We start from the raw sequence: 16,011 nt of genomic DNA, 5'->3' as shown, positions 1-16,011 counted from the left end.
ACCCCGGGGGGGTCTAGCTTTGGATGTCCTTCCTTTTCTCCTGAAGGGAATGGGGCTCCTTCATGTCCAAACTATCTCCTGTTCGAAGGTTTTCCATTGCTCATTTACTCGTTTTACCCACCAATCTTTGATTTCAGACCACCTGGGGCAGATCCCTTTACAAGTCACTGAAATTAACTCTCCTCTAATTGTCCTTTGGTAGTACAGAACTTCAGCATTGCCAAGAAAAAGAGACGTGTAGAAGCTTTTCATTTTGCACTCATCAGGACACCACAAGAATACCAAAATAAGGGGAAAACACAATTTATTCTATATGTGAAGAGAGTGCTGGTAGGTTGGCAAGTGGACTCTGATTGGTAGAGGCGTTACTATAGAGAATGCACCAGTGACAGTGATTGACAGTTAACTGCCAAGCATTGTTTGAAATTTAAACCAGGTAGCCTGACCCTAATTGGTCAAGGCATTGCCCTGAGGAATGAGTCAACAAATGACTGTCACTTATTTTGTTTAACTCTAATTGAATATTTTCACATTTGATTTTTATGTGTTCTTTTTCCATAACTGCTCTAAATTTAATAATATCTTGTGATGCCTGTTCCCCAGATACTCCTCCACTGAAACATGTTCCATTTGCCCCACTTCATTCCCCAGAACTAGATCCACCACCGCTTCCTTCTTCGTCAAACAGAAAAGATATAATCAGGAAAGTTCTCTTGTACACATCTCAGGAATTGCTTCCCTTCTTTTCCCTTTACATTGTTATTTTCCCAATCTATATCAGGACAATTGAAGTTCCTCATTATCATTACCCTAAGATTTTGACATCTTTCTGCAATTTAATCCTTTATCACTGTCTGGCTATTGGGTGGTCTACAGTATATATCCAGCAGTCTAAGCTCTTCTATTGTTCCTTCATTCTAAGCAAATCAATTCTGTCTTTGACCTCAAGTGCATCATCACTTTCAAGTGCTGTACCAGTATCTTTGATGAAAACAGCCACCCCTCCTTTTTTTCTTTTATCTTTTCTGCATACGTTATCGCCAAAAGATTAAGTACCCATTCCTCCTCTTATCTGAGTCAGATCTCTGTTTATAATCCCACTTGGCTAGATGCACCTGCAGTTCGCCAAGCTTATTTACCACACTCCCTGCTTTTATGCACCTGCTCCAAATCTATCTTAGTCTGCTTCCCCATTGCCCCAGGTCTCATTCATCCTATTCTTTATTCTATTACTGTTTGCCTCTCCCACTCATTGGTGTGTATCTCCTCTCTAATACTTCAGCCTGGTGCCCCTCTCCCTGCCTATTTACAGTAAATCTCCATCACCACATGTGGACATTGATTCGGTCCTGTTGTGGTGCAACCTGTTCCCACTGCTCCAGACTGGCTCCAATCCCCAGGAATCTGAAGTTCTCCCTCCTCCGCCATTCCTCCAGCCACACATTAACCTGTTGTAATTTACTGTTACCATACACACGAGCTGTAACAGTTTTTTTCTACATGTCATTGGTTGCAATATGAGCCATGATTTCCAGATGTTCCCCTTCTGCCTCCCCTTGCCACCTTTGGAAAATTTGATTTGTTAATGATTTCCTTCAAAATAAACTTGTAACTTCACCAAGAGAAAGTGCTACAGGCTGCAAATAAAATCTAATTATCAGATACATCTGTTTCCAGTTCTGATAATTAAAAAACACCTTGGAAACATGTCAATTATCAGGAGAAATTTAGCAGACCGGGGCTCTCTACTCTGGAGAAGAGAAGACCAAGATGAGAATGACGGAGATCTTTAAAATTATGAAGTGACTTTGAAAAAGGCAGTGTGTGGAAACTTTCTGCTTGTGGGTGAATCCAGAACAAGAGGAAATAAATATAAGACAGCCAATACTACCTTTGAGATCCTGTTTGCTAATTTCCTACTTTTTTCTTCTGTGAGCATCACTGACAAGGCCAGCATTTATTGCCCATCCCTAATTGCCCTTGAACTGAGTGGCTTGCTAGGCAATTTCAGAGGGAAGACCAGGTAAGAATGGCAGATTACCTTCCCTAAAGGACATTAACGAACTACTTGAGTTTCTACAACAATTGATAGTTGCCATAGTCACCATTACTGCGACTAGTTTTATATTCCAGACTTAATTAATTGAATTTAAATTCCACCAGCTGCTGTGGTGGGATTTGAACCTATGTCCTCAGAGGATTAGCCTGGACCTCTGGATTACAAGTCCAGTGACGTTACCACTACGGCGCCTTCCCCTGAACTCTGACTGCAGGACCACATCCCTCTTTCTACCTATGTTGTTGGTATTGATGTGGACCATGACCTCTGGCTGTTCATCCTCCCCCCTCAGGGTGCCCTGAAGCTATTCAGTGACATCCTTGACCCTGGCACTGGGGGAGGCAACATACCATCCTAGATTAACGTCAGCACCCGCAGAAATGCCTGTCTGTTCTCCTAACTATCGAATCTCCTAATACTATTGCTGTCCTGGTCTTTTTTGTACCCCTGTGCAGCTGAGCCAGTCATGAACTTGGCTCTGGCTGCACTCCCCAGATGAACGATCACTGTCATCATTATTCATAACTGAATGCTGTTTGGAGAGAAGGATGCACTCAGGGCACTGCTGCACTACCTGCCTGTTTCTTTTTGACTGGTGATTACCCATTCTCTCTCTCTCAGCATACTCTAAAGTTGCAGCATGACCACATCTACAAAATGTGTTATCAATGAAGTTCTCAAACTCAGGATGTACTGCAGTGATACCAGCTGCTGCTCAAGTTCCGAAACCCAGAGCTCAAGCTGCTGCCACTGACGATAGATACTTCCTGCACAAATGGTCATCCAGGACACAGAAAGTATCCTGGAGTTCCCATATTGCACTAGAGATGTACTCTAGGGGTCAAAGCTGCCCTGTAATTCCTCTAATAGATAATAAACATTGCTATGACTAATAAACCATGCTACTTAAAAAAGAGACTCACCAGCTACTTCATTGATGTCACTTAAATATAGGAAAACTGAACGTTTTAAATAATCCTGATTTAATTTTTTAAAAAAATTTGCCAGCTGCTTAGTCTAACTCCCTGACTTTAAGGAAAGGGAAACACAACAGTAAAACACACCAGCCAATCAAGTCACAATCTTCCTGTGATATCATGGTTTAATTTTATTCAAATTTTCAAATCCACCCCAACCCTGGCCTGACCATGCCCCCTGACCCCACCCCCGGCCTGACCATGGCCCCCTGACCCCAAACCCCCAACCCAAACCTGGCCTGACCACGCCCCTGACCCCACCTCCCCAACCCGACCCTGGCCTGACCACGTCCCCTGAACCCACCCCCACCCCACCCTGACCATGCCCCCCCCTCCCCAACTCAACACTGACCACGCCTCCTGACCCCACCCTGGCCTGACGACGCCCTGACCCCAAACCCCCACCCCACCCTGGCCTGACCACACCCCCTGATCCCACTCCCCCAACCCAACCTGGCCTGACCACGCCCCCTGACCCCACTCCCCCAACCCAACCCTGGCCTGACCACGCCCCCTGACCCCACTCCCCCAACCCAACCCTGGCCTGACCACGCCCCCTGACCCCACTCCCCCAACCCAACCCTGGCCTGACCATGCCCCCTGACCCCACTCCCCCAACCCAACCCTGGCCTGACCACGCCCCCTGACCCCACTCCCCCAACCCAACCCTGGCCTGACCGCACCCCCAACTCAGTCCTGGCCTGTCCCCACCCCCAACCTGGCCTGACCCTGTCCCCAACTCAGCCCTGGCGTGACCCTGCCTATGACGCTACCCATGACTCCATCCCAGCTTGGCCCTGACACTGCCGCCAACTTTACCCCAGTCCCAACCCCACTCCAGCTGTATCTCTAACTCCATCCTGGCCTGCACACAGCCCCGCATCCCCGACTCCATCGCGGCCTGTCCCTGTCCACGATGCCATTCCTGACTTCATGCCGACTTGGCATCAATTCCGACACTGCCCTGGTCCCAACTCAGCTCCCTACCCGAGAGCCGACTCCATGGCCTGACCGCCCCAGTCCCTGACCCCATCCCGATCTCCAGCTCCGCCTACGGTACCGCCCTCCCCCCCCCCCCGGCCCCTACCCTCTCCGGTCCCTACTGCACCTCCAACTCTGCACATGGTCCCTAATCTACCTCAGTGGCATTTTCCCGCACTATCCTCTTATCCCTTCATGTCTTTAATATCTAGAAATTTATTAATCTTCGTCTTGAGCATACTCAATGACTAAGAATTCCAAAGATTCACCATCTGACTGAAAACATTCCTCCTCCTCTCATTCCTAAATGGCCTGCCTCTTATTCTGAGACTGTCACCTGGTTCTAGACCCCTCCCCCCACTCAGCCCAGGGGGAACATCCTGCATGCATCTACTCTGTTGAGCTCTGTAAGAATTTTCTCATTTTCAATGAGATCATCTCTCATTCTTCTGAACTCTAGAGGATACAGACCCAGTCTCCCCAATCTCACCATCCCAGGTCTCAGTCTAGTGAACCTCCATTGCACTCCCTCAATGGCAAACATGGAGACCAAAACTACACACAATATTCCAGGTGAAGTCTCACCAAGGCTCTATATAATTGCACCAACACTTCCTGGCTCCTGCACTCAATTTGCCTTCTTAGTTGCTTGCTGTACCTGTATGTTAGCTTTCAGTGACTCATAAACAAGGACACCCAAGTCCCTTTGAAGTTCAACACTTCCCAGCCTCTCACCATTTAAGAAATGCTCTCCATTTCTGATTTTCCTACCAAAGTGGACAACCTCACATTTTTCCACATTATATTCCATCGGCCATGTTCTTTCCCACTCACTTAGCCTGTCTGAATTCCCTTGAAGCCTCTTTGTATCCTCCTCACAACTCACATTTCCACCTAGCTTTGTGTCATCAGCAAATCTGGAAACGGTACATTTAATCCCCACATCCAAATCATTGATATAGATTGTGAATAGCTGTGGCCAAAGCACTGATCCTTGTGGTACCCCACAAGTAACAGCCAGTCATCCTGAGAATGACATTCCTACTCTCTGTTTTCTGTACATTAACCATTTCTCAATCCATGCCAGTATATTCCTCCCAATCCCATGTGCTCTAATTTTGTTTGCTAGCCTCCTGTGTGGGATCTTATCAAAAGCCTTCTGAGAATCCAAATAGAGGGGCATAGTGGTATTGTCACTAGACTGATATTCCAGAGACCCAGGGTAATGCTCTGGGGACCTGGATTTAAATCCCACCATGCGAGATGGTGAAATATGAATTCAATACAAATCTGAAATTAAAAGTCTAGTGATGACCATGAAGCCATTGTCGGTTGTTGTAAAAACCCATCTGGGTCACTAATGTCCTTTAGGGAAAGGAACCTGTCATCCTTACCTGGTCTGGCCTACATGTGACTCCAGGCCTACAGCAATGTGGTTGATTCTTAAATGCCCTAGCAAGCCACTCAAGGGCAATTAGGGATGGGCAATAAATGCTGGCCCAGCCAGCGATATCCCCATCCCACAAATTAATTTTTAAAAAATTCACTGGTTCCCCATTATCTATTCTGCTAGTTACATCCACGTTGACCCTGCCCAATCCTACCTTTATTTTCTAAGTGTCCTCTTGTCACATCCTTTATAATAAATTCTAGCATTTTCCCTGCTACTGATGTCAGACTAACAGGTCTGTCGTTCCCCCATTTTCTTTCTCTCTCCTTTCTTAAATAGTGGGGTTAGATGTGTTACCTTCCAATCTGCAGGAACTGTTCCAGTATCTATAGAATTTTGGAAGATGATCACCAATGTATCCATTATCGCCACAGCCATCTCTTTCAACACACTGACATGTAGATCATCAGGTCCTGCGGAGTTATCAACTTTCAGTCCCATTAATTTCTCTAGTACTTTTGCACTAATACTAACTTCTTTCAGTTCCTCATTTTCGCTAGTCCCTTGATTCTCTAATGTTTCTGAGCTTTTTGTATCTTCCTTTGTGAAGACAGACACAAAGTGTTTGTTTAGTTTCTCCGCCATTTCCCTATTCCCCATTGTAAATTTTGTCTCTACCTGTAATGGGCTCTACAATTGACTTTGCTTATCTTTTTCTTTTCACTTATAGAAGCTCTACGTTCTGTTTTTATGTTTCTCACTCGTTTAGTTTTATATTCCATTTCTTCTTTATCAGTTTCTTGGCCCTCCTTTGCTGAATTCTAAAATATTCCCAATCCTCAGGCTTGCTTTTTTTTGGGCAACTTTATAGGCCTCTTCCTTTGACCTAATGCAATCTTTAACTTGTCTTGTTACCCATGGTTGGATCGCTTTTCCTGTTGGATTTTTGTGCCTCAAAGGGATTATATTTGTTGCAAGCTATGTATTAATTCTTTAAATACTAGCCATTGCCAGTCTACAGTCATACCTTTTAAATATGGATTCCCAATCTACCACAGCCAACTCACCTCTTATACCTTTGAAGTTTCCTTTGTTTAAATTTAAGGCCCTAGTTTTGGATTGAAGTACATCACTTTCAAACTTAATGTAAAATTCTATTGTATTATGGTCACTCTTTTCTAAAGGCTCCTTTACAACAAAATTTTTAATTAGCCTTTTCTCATTGCATCCCTCACCTCCAATTGAAGTCATGTAAGCTCTTTTGGACCCATGCACACAACCTCACGAAATGCAATTTCAGAAGCTGCGAAAAATGAATGGTCCTCACAAGGAGTCATGAACAAATACCTCGTGAAAGACCCAACATAGAAGGGCCCTGGTTCTGACCTCCCACAAAGCTCATGGGTATCCCTGAACCACATCCGTACAAACCATGGCAGATGTGGATACCTAATGCACAAATAGAAAATTAAAAACTCTCCTGTGTGGGACTGTGGCCACGCAGAACAGACCATGGAATACATAACTCGATTCCCGAAACAAGTACTAAGGAGGTATTACAGTGATACCGCCTGTATCAGACTGATGTAATATCCTGGCTTGACCACCTTGATGTAAAATTACAGTTGTTGCTCTATACCTGGCCAAACAAAAAAAGATTGCATAATACAACATCTAAACTAACCTCTTTCCTAGTTGACTCCTCAACATATTGCATTAGAAAACCATCTCATATACATTCCAGGAATTTGTCCTCCACATCATTACTACTAATTTGGTTTACCCAGTCTAAATGTAGATTGAGGTCCCCCATGATTACTGTATTACCCTTGTTACATGCACCTCCAGTTTCCTGATTTATACTATGCTCTACATTACCACTACAGTTTGGTGGTCTATGAACAAATCCCACCAGTGTTTGCTTCCTCTTGCTCCACCCAAACAGATTCGACATCTTGATCCTTCGATCTAAGATCCTCTCTTACCAATGTACTGATCCCATCCTTTATTAACAGCACTACCCCACTTTCTGTTTGCCTATCCTTCCTAAATATTGCATACCCTTAAATATTCAGTTCTCAGCCTTGGTCATCCTACAGCCATGGCTCCATAAAGGCAATTAGATCATACCCATTCACTTCTATTTGTGCCGCTAATTCATTTACCTTGTTTCAATTGCTGCACGCATTCAGTTAGAGTGCCTTTAAGTTTGCCTTAATATTTTTCTATATTTTGACCCTATTTGATGCTGGCCATTTTTCCACTGCCTTCTAATTTTGTTTATTACTTTTCTTCCTACCATTACCAGCTTTGCTTCTCTTCTATCTGAATTCTCTCTCTGGTTCCCATCCCCCGACAAGCTAGTTTAAACCCTCCCCAAAAGTCACATCCACAGTCGCAGAAACGCCTGTCTGTTCCTCTAACTATTGAATCCCATGCCACCATTCCTCTTCCACTCTTCTTCCTCCCCTCCTGTGCAGCTGAGTCACCCATGGTGCCATGGATTTGACTCTAGTTGCACTCCTCTGAGGAACCATCGCCCAAATTGGAAAACCGGTTATTGAGTGAGATGGATTCAGGGAGCTCCTCACTACCTGCCTGGACCTCCTACACTCTGGCGGTCAGCCATTCCCTCTCTGCCAGTACTCTCCTAACCGGTGCTGTGACCACCTCCCTAAATGTGCTATCCAATATAGTTCTCAGCCTTGTGTATGCACTACAGTAAATCTGGCCATCACTCAAGTTCCAAAACCTGGAGCCCAAGATTCTGCAGTTGATTCACTTCCTTCACATGTGGTCATCTAGGCTATAAGAAACATCCATGATTTCCAACATGTCACAGGATGCACACTCCACATGGCTGAGCTTCTCTTTCATGCCTTTATTTTACAGATTAATTATTATAAACTGGAGACTAGAAAGTAGAAATTCTCACCAGTTACTCACCAATCAGTTCCTACCCCTGTGCAAATGTCACTTGTTATTCCTGACATCACATTTGGATCTCTGTCTGCGCTCACTGGCTGCTTTTTATGCCCCACCCAGCTCCCACTCCTTCCCCTGGTCTCCAAGTGAAGTCTCACTCCCTCCAATGCTTTTTATGCCCAGTTGGACTCTCACCCTTTTCTTCTGCTCTCCAAGATACGAGAAACAAGAAATATTCATCAGCCAATCACCTACCTGCTTCCCTGTGATGTCACATATTCATTGTTCTTTTAGAACGCAGGTTCTGACTGGCTCCTGGTTAGATAGCCCACTGCCATTTCATGCTCTCTGCCTTGGCGGTAGCATTGAGCAGATATTGTGTCGGTCTTCACTGTAGAAGATTTGGAAAACTTTACAAAGGTACTTGAAAATCAAGAGGTGAAAGAGAGGGAGGAACTTAAAACAATCACCACCACTAGGGAAAAGATGCTAAGAAAACTATTAGACATAAAGGCCAACAAGGCCCCAAGACCAAATGATCTGCATCCTAGTGACTTCAGAGATTCCGAGATGCATTGGTTATAATTGTCCAAAATTCCTCAGATTCTGTAAGGGTTCCAATGGATTGGAAAATAGCTAATGTAACACCTTTATTCAACAAAGGAGGGAGATGGAAAGCAGTAAACTATAGGCCAGTTAGCCTAACATCGCTCACAGGGAAATTGCTACAACCCATTATTATAGGAGGATACTTAGAAATGATATTATCAGGCAGAGTCAACATAGGTTTGTGAAATAGAAATTGTGTTTAACTAATTTATTAAGAGGTTTTTTGAGGAAGTAACAAGAAAGTCGGATAAAGGGGAGCCTGCAGATGTGGTGTACTTGTATGTTCAGAAGGCATTTGATAAGGTGACAAATCAAAGGTTACTTACTAAACAAGGTAAGAGCACATGGTGTAGGGGTAATATATTAGCATGGACAAAGGATTAGTTAGCTAACAGGAAGCAGAGAGTAGGGATAAATGGGTCTTTTTGAGGCTGGCAAGATGTAACGAGTGGGTTGCTACAACAATCAGTGCTGGGCCTCAACTAGCTACAATCTATATCAATGATTTGGAGGAAGGGACTGAATGCATGGTTGCTAAATTTGCCAATGATATCAAGATAGTGCATCTAGATGCACTAAGTTGTCAAGAGGAAGTGGAGAGTCTGAAAAGGGATACGGACATGTCAGTGGGAAAAAATTTGGCAGATAGAGTATAATGTGGGAAAATGTGAACTTGTCCACTTTGGCAGAAATAGAAAAGCAGCATAATATTTAAATGGAGAGAGATTGGAGAACTCAGTGGTAGAGAGAGATCTGGCTGTCCTGGTACATGAATCACAAAAAGTTAGTATGCAGGTACAGCAGGTGATTAGGAAGGCAAATGGGATGTTGGTGTTTATTGAAGGAGAATGGAATATAAAAGTGGGGAGATTTCACTGTAACTGTACACGGCCTTGGTGAGACCACATCTGGAATACTGTGTTCACTTTTGGTCTCCTTATTTGAAAAAATATATAATTGCATTAGAAGCAGTTCAGAGAAGGTTCACTCAGCTCATTCCTGGGATGAAGGAGTTATCACGAAAAAAGGTTGAGTAGGTTGGGCCTGTATCCATTGGAGTTTAAAATGAGGGGTGATTTTATTGAAACATCTTGAAGGGATGATAGTATGGATACTGGGAGAATGTTTCCTCTTGTGGGAGGAGACTAGAACTAGGGGACATAGATCAAGAATGAGAGGTCTCCCTTTTAAAGCGGAGATTAGGAGAATTCTTTTCTCTGGGGACCATTATTATGTGGAATTCTCTTCCCCAGAGCACAGTGGAGACTGGATCATTGAAGTTATTCAGGGCTGAGTTAGATAAATTTTTGATAGACAAGGGAGTCATGGTTATCAGGAGACAGACAGGAAAGTGCAGTTGAGATCACAACCAGATCAGCCATGATCGTATTGAATGCCAGAGCGGGCCCAAAAGGCAGAATGGTCTTGTGCTCCTACATCCTATGTTGCTATGTAAAAAGGTAAAAATGTACTATTCAGGTTAAAACTTAATATTTGAATTTATTTACAAGAATTATAATTACACAGAAAATAACCACATTTATCAAGAAGGTTTTTCCCCATTAACCATGCAATCAGCTTCACCAGTCAGGTAGGCAGAGTTTGAATCGCACATTTCAAGTTATCCTGGTGGATTGCAACTGCTCTTGATGCCTGACTTGTTGATCAAACAAATCGATTAGAAGATATTCCGAGTATAATACAAACATTTACAAATTTGCATACATTTAACATTTCAAAGACAAAGAATTTTCTGGTGCAATGAATTCTATACATAATGACTTCCTGCTAGACAACCTACTGACCACCATTCACCAAAACTATTAACTACAGATTGGTTAATTGTTTTACTTTCCCCACACTTGCAATCTCATGTCATTTAAAACCTCATATAGGAAATATATAGAGTTATACAGTCATGTACAGCACAGGTGGAGGCCATTTGGCTCATCAAGTCCGTGCTAGCCATCCGTAGATCAATCCAGTCAGTCTGACTCCCCTGCTTGATCCCTGTAGCCTTATATAAGAAACAGCAGCTCCAACAATACTCAAAAAGCTTGACATCATCCAGGGCAAAGCAGCCCACTTGATTGGCACCCCATCCACAAACATTCACTCCCTCAACCACCGACGAACAGTGATAGTAGTGTGTACCATCTACAAGATACGCTGCAGAGAATCATCAAGGCTCCTTAGACAGCACCTTTCAAACCAACAACCACTACCAATAGGAAGAACAAGGGCAGCAGCTACACAGGAACACCACCACCTGGAAGTTCCCCTCCCTCCAAGTCACTCACCATCCTGACTTGAAAATATACTGTTGTTACTGTCACTGGGTCAAAAACCTGGAACTCCCTCCCTAACAGCACTGTGGGTGTACCTACACCACATGGACTGCAGCGGTTCAAGAAGGCAGCTCACCACCACCTTCTCAAGAGCAAGTAGGGATGGGCAATAAATGCTGGCCCAGTCAGCGACGCCCACATCCTGTAAAATGAATTTAAAAAAGCACCTCATCTTTTGATTGGGCACTTTACATCCTTTCAAGACTCAATATTTTTGGTTGCTGTTGATACAAAATTAGGGGGCTGAGTTAGCAGTGAGGAAGAGGCTGCAGACAGGTTGGATGAGTGAGCAAGAACTAGCAGATTCAGAATTATGTGGAAAAGAGTGAAGTTATCCATTTTGATAGGAAAAACAGAAAAAAAAATGTTTTAAACCGGTGAGAAACTGGGAAATTTTGCTATTCAGGGGCATTTTGTAGTCCTTGTAAATTACTAAGTTAACATGCAAGTACAATATCTAACATGCAAGTACAATATCCTGACTCAAGCTACCCACCTCAGTAGCAAAAATCCAGCCCATAAGATTCTTAAGGGGCTTTGACAGTGTCGATTCTGGGAGAATGTTTCCCCTGACTGGGGACTCAAGAACATGGGGTCAGTCACTTAGGATAGAGATGAGGAGAAATTTCTTCACTCAAAGTGCAATGAATCATTGTAATTCCCAACCCCATAGGAACTTAAATGTTCTAGTATGTATATTCAAAACAAATGGATTGAGTTTTGGCTACCAAGTGAATGAAGGAATATGGGGATAGTGCATGAAGGTGGAGTTGAGGTTGATGATCAACCATAAACTTATTGAATGATGAAGCAGGCTGAAAGGGCCAAATGACCTCCACCTGCTCCTATTTCTTATGTTCTTAAATTCAATCTAGCTAATTACCACATCAGTCTTTTCCCAAAGTGATGGAAGATGTCATGGACAGTGCTATTGAGCCAAACTCGCTAATAACCATCTAACTTCAGTAAAACAATTGCACTCACCGCTGATCTCAAAAGAGAGCCGCTCGCAAAGATCTATGTGACATGGATTTTCCCTTTCCTGACATCAGTTTGAATCTGGCTTCAAGCATCCAGAAATATTGGTGTCATCAAGCAGGGTAGGCAACCAATCACACTGAAGAATTCTCACAGTCAACAAACCAGAAAGTAAAGACCACTAATTATCTTTTATCTTCAATATTTGATTGAAAACTGGGCTTAAGGTAGAAGCTAAAACAAGCTTATAAAAAATATATTTAATTTTTTTATCCTAATCGGAAAATTCAACATTCCACAAATATAAAAATTAGTTTTCCAGGCACAGGGGTTTTTCAGCAGTAATTATGAACTTAGTACACTGTTAAAATTCCAAATATACGTCATAGGATGCAACTTTATCAAGGGTTTTTACAGCATGACTGAGTGTAAAAAGGTGTTCATCAGTTTAATGTTTCCTAATTACTTCAACAACAACTTTACAGAGAAATGTAGAATAATTGACAATTTCTGAACATCTGCATTTAACTGGATTCGAGAAGTTGCTGGCAACTTCAAAGGAGTAATGACAGCGAACTGAGTTTTGTTATCATTTTTATTGCAAAATCTGGGTTACGTTGACTTTTTTTTTATACTATTATGATCCCTGTAGAGGCAGAGAACTTTAAAAAAAAAATTTCCAAGTGACTGATGGAAAGTGGAGAACAATATTTCACATTTTAAAACCTTTACTGTAACAAACATCCAAAATCACACATCAAACATTACTTAACAGGTAACTAATATATCAAACTAAAGAATAGGTACTTTTGCATTAACTGAAAGGTGTCTCGCAAAGCATTTTTACGCAATGCCTGGCCTCTGAGGTTTGCCTTCCTGGTTATAATTGGAGCCAGAATATTCTAGCTGAGTTGAATGATCGTTGGCAAACACTGAGTTTCGACCTAGCAGAGCAGGAAGAAGTGAAGCTGCTTCAGAGCTGGGAGTGACTGTGGGACTGTTCCTGTAATGCTGCATATCTGCCAGAGGCCAGGCGTTGTGTAAAAATGCTTTGTAAGGCACATTTCAGTTAATTAGTTAATGCAAAAGAGTGCCAGTTTGTTCTGTTCCCTTACTTTTTATACAGATACCAAACTCTCGCCACCATCCTGCTTGGTTGTTAACCATAAGACATAGGAACAGAAATTAGGCCATTCAGCCCATCGAGTCTGCTCCGCCATTCCATCATGGCTGATAAGTTTCTCAACCCCATTCTCCCGCCTTCTCCCCATAACCTTTGATCCCCTTACCAATCAAGAACCTATCTATCTTGGTCTTAAATACACTCAATGACCTGGCCTCCAGAGGCTTCTGTGGCAATGAATTCCATAGATTCACTACTCTCCGAATAAAGAAGTTTCTCCTCATCTCTGTTCTAAAAGGTCATCCCTTTACTCTGAGGCTGTGTCCTCGGGTCCTAGTCTCTCCTACTAATGGAAACATCTTCCCCACGTCCACTCTATCCAGGCCTTTCAGTATTCTTTATGTTTCAATCAGATCCCCCCTCATCCTTCTAAACTCCATCGAGTATAGACCCAGAGTCCTCAAACGTTCCTCATATGTTAAGCCTTTCATTCCTGGGATCATTCTCGTGAACCTTCTCTGGACCCTCTCCAGGGCCAGCACATCCTTCCTGAGATACTGGGCCCAAAATTGCTCACAATATTCTAAATGTGGTCTGACCAGAGCTTTATAAAGCCTCAGCAGCACATCCCTGCTTTTATATTCTAGTCCTCTTGAAATAAATGCCAACATTGCATTTGCCTTCCTAACTACCAACTCAACCTGCAAATTAACCTTAAGAGAATCCTGGACTAGGAATCCCAAATCCCTTTGCACTCCAGATTTCTGAATTCTCTCCCCATTTAGAATATAGTCTATGCCTCTATTCTTCCTACCAAAGTGCATGACCTCACACTTCCCCACGTTGTATTCCATCTGCCACTTCTTTGCCCATTCTCCTAACCTGTCCAAATCCTTCTGCAGCCTCCCCGCCTCCACAATACTACCTGTCCCTCCATCTATCATCTAACACAAAAGTTCACCTTGATCACAGCATTAGATCTCTACCCTTTCTGCAACAGCTTTTCTGTGAAAAGTGTTAAAACTGGCACCCAACATTTGTGGGTTTGTTTGTGTTTCTCTCCCCATAGCAACCAGATCACGTAGGCAAGTACCGAGCTGATGTGTTTTATCCTAACTTTACCATTCCCCCACCACCACCCCCACTTTCAGAATGTTCTGTTTCAATTTAAATTAAAGGGTAGATTTTAAAACATAACCATGTTGTAAAGTTGTGTTCATGGCAATACAATAACCTTCAATAGCTAGAATCTATTATTATGCTGTGATTGCCACTCAGCTTGGAGACATACGCCAGAAGGCTATGTTAACTCTGTTACTGTCAGTAAGCGGATTAATGAGACTGTGCAGCTTACCCAAGTTTGGAAATTTCACTGCATTCATTTGAATGTCATAGAACCTGATTTTGAAGCACATGTTGATGATTCTTTTACAGAATTACAGGTGTTCCAATATCAACAATGAAGATGTCATTGATGGAAAACTGCCCTCATACCTTATGCACTGGAGGAACAGTTTCTGCAAGAAAAGGAATTGCCCTTTTTGGTCTCCACCAACAACCCCCACTCACCCAAAAGCTCAATGCTGTGGTTACATGAAAAGGGCAAAGTATATCCTGACCTCTGCCTCTCTACTGGAGTTTTAGGGTAATTTTGCTCCACAATTTAAAGATTTGGGTATCAATTTTAACCTTTCTTCTACCCAAGTTTCATTACTATGTCACCAATGACCTACTTGCCACAATTGGTGATCTTGCTGTGTGAAGAAGGCCCATCAGCTCCAGTTCTATAACAAGAGGTAAATTAAACAGACCAGAAGTAGGAGAAATAGAAACAAAATCTAAATAATTTTGGGACAGCTGTGTTACCAGTACTGAAATATACACCTACTGCTCTTTGTTAGATTTATATTTTCAGTTCTACAGAATTAAGCAAATCTTGTTTTCTACCATCCAGTTTATAAAATCCTAGTTCAAATCTGTTGACTTGACACTCACATTTCATGAACAATCACATATGAAGCATATTTCAGGAAAATGGTACAGCCCATCCAAAGTGGCATTTACTAATATGCATGATTGTCCCAGTGCAATTCAGTTAGAATGAGGAGTTCAGGCTCACTGCTAATGGGGCTGCGATTATTTACTAGAATTCCTTCTCATTCTTGGAATAGTAGACCTACTGTCTTCAAATTAGTATTTAGCTGTCCTTAACCACCCTTCCTGCCTACTTGTTCCAGTTAAAAGATTACTAACAGAGACCATACAGCTCATCCTACCTTGCATTCTCTTCGCCTCCTCTAACACTGAACTTCCCTCTCTTGTTCCACCATCTGTTTGGTTTTTTCTGCCACCATGCTTTTAACTCAAACTCTCTACTAGATCTTTCCTTTTTATCTCTCCTCCCATGCTTTTAAAATCCCTCCCCATGTCTTTGTACTTTTATTTGGTTGCCTCAGCTGCTCCATTCCTTTCCCTTTTTTCCAAACTCAGTTTCTACCAAATACTTTCCTCATCATTTTAATGTATTCGATGGCATCTTCCTGCACAGGAGCAGCAGCAGCATGCAAACACAAGTTGTTACTGAGCAGGGACTGATGTATATTTGGAATTAGATGTGGGAC

At 42.7% G+C, this 16,011-nt stretch overlaps 1 protein-coding gene across 1 annotated transcript in view; it reads left to right on the top strand.

Moving 5' to 3' along the window:
* The window catches only part of bdh2 (3-hydroxybutyrate dehydrogenase, type 2), a 75,778-nt gene extending 60,880 nt beyond the window's left edge, over positions 1-14,898 (top strand). Inside the window, exon 11 of the transcript XR_005943501.1 lies at positions 14,825-14,898. The gene's annotated coding sequence lies outside the window, so the exon portion shown is untranslated. The remainder of the gene's footprint in view (positions 1-14,824) is intronic.
* The last annotated feature ends 1,113 nt before the right edge of the window (positions 14,899-16,011 follow it).

This window comes from Carcharodon carcharias, chromosome 1 (genome assembly GCF_017639515.1).
Source record: "Carcharodon carcharias isolate sCarCar2 chromosome 1, sCarCar2.pri, whole genome shotgun sequence".
Taxonomy (NCBI): Eukaryota; Metazoa; Chordata; class Chondrichthyes; order Lamniformes; family Lamnidae; genus Carcharodon; species Carcharodon carcharias.
The sequence above is the reverse complement of the archived record's forward strand: the minus strand, read 5'-3'. Positions and strand labels throughout refer to the sequence as shown.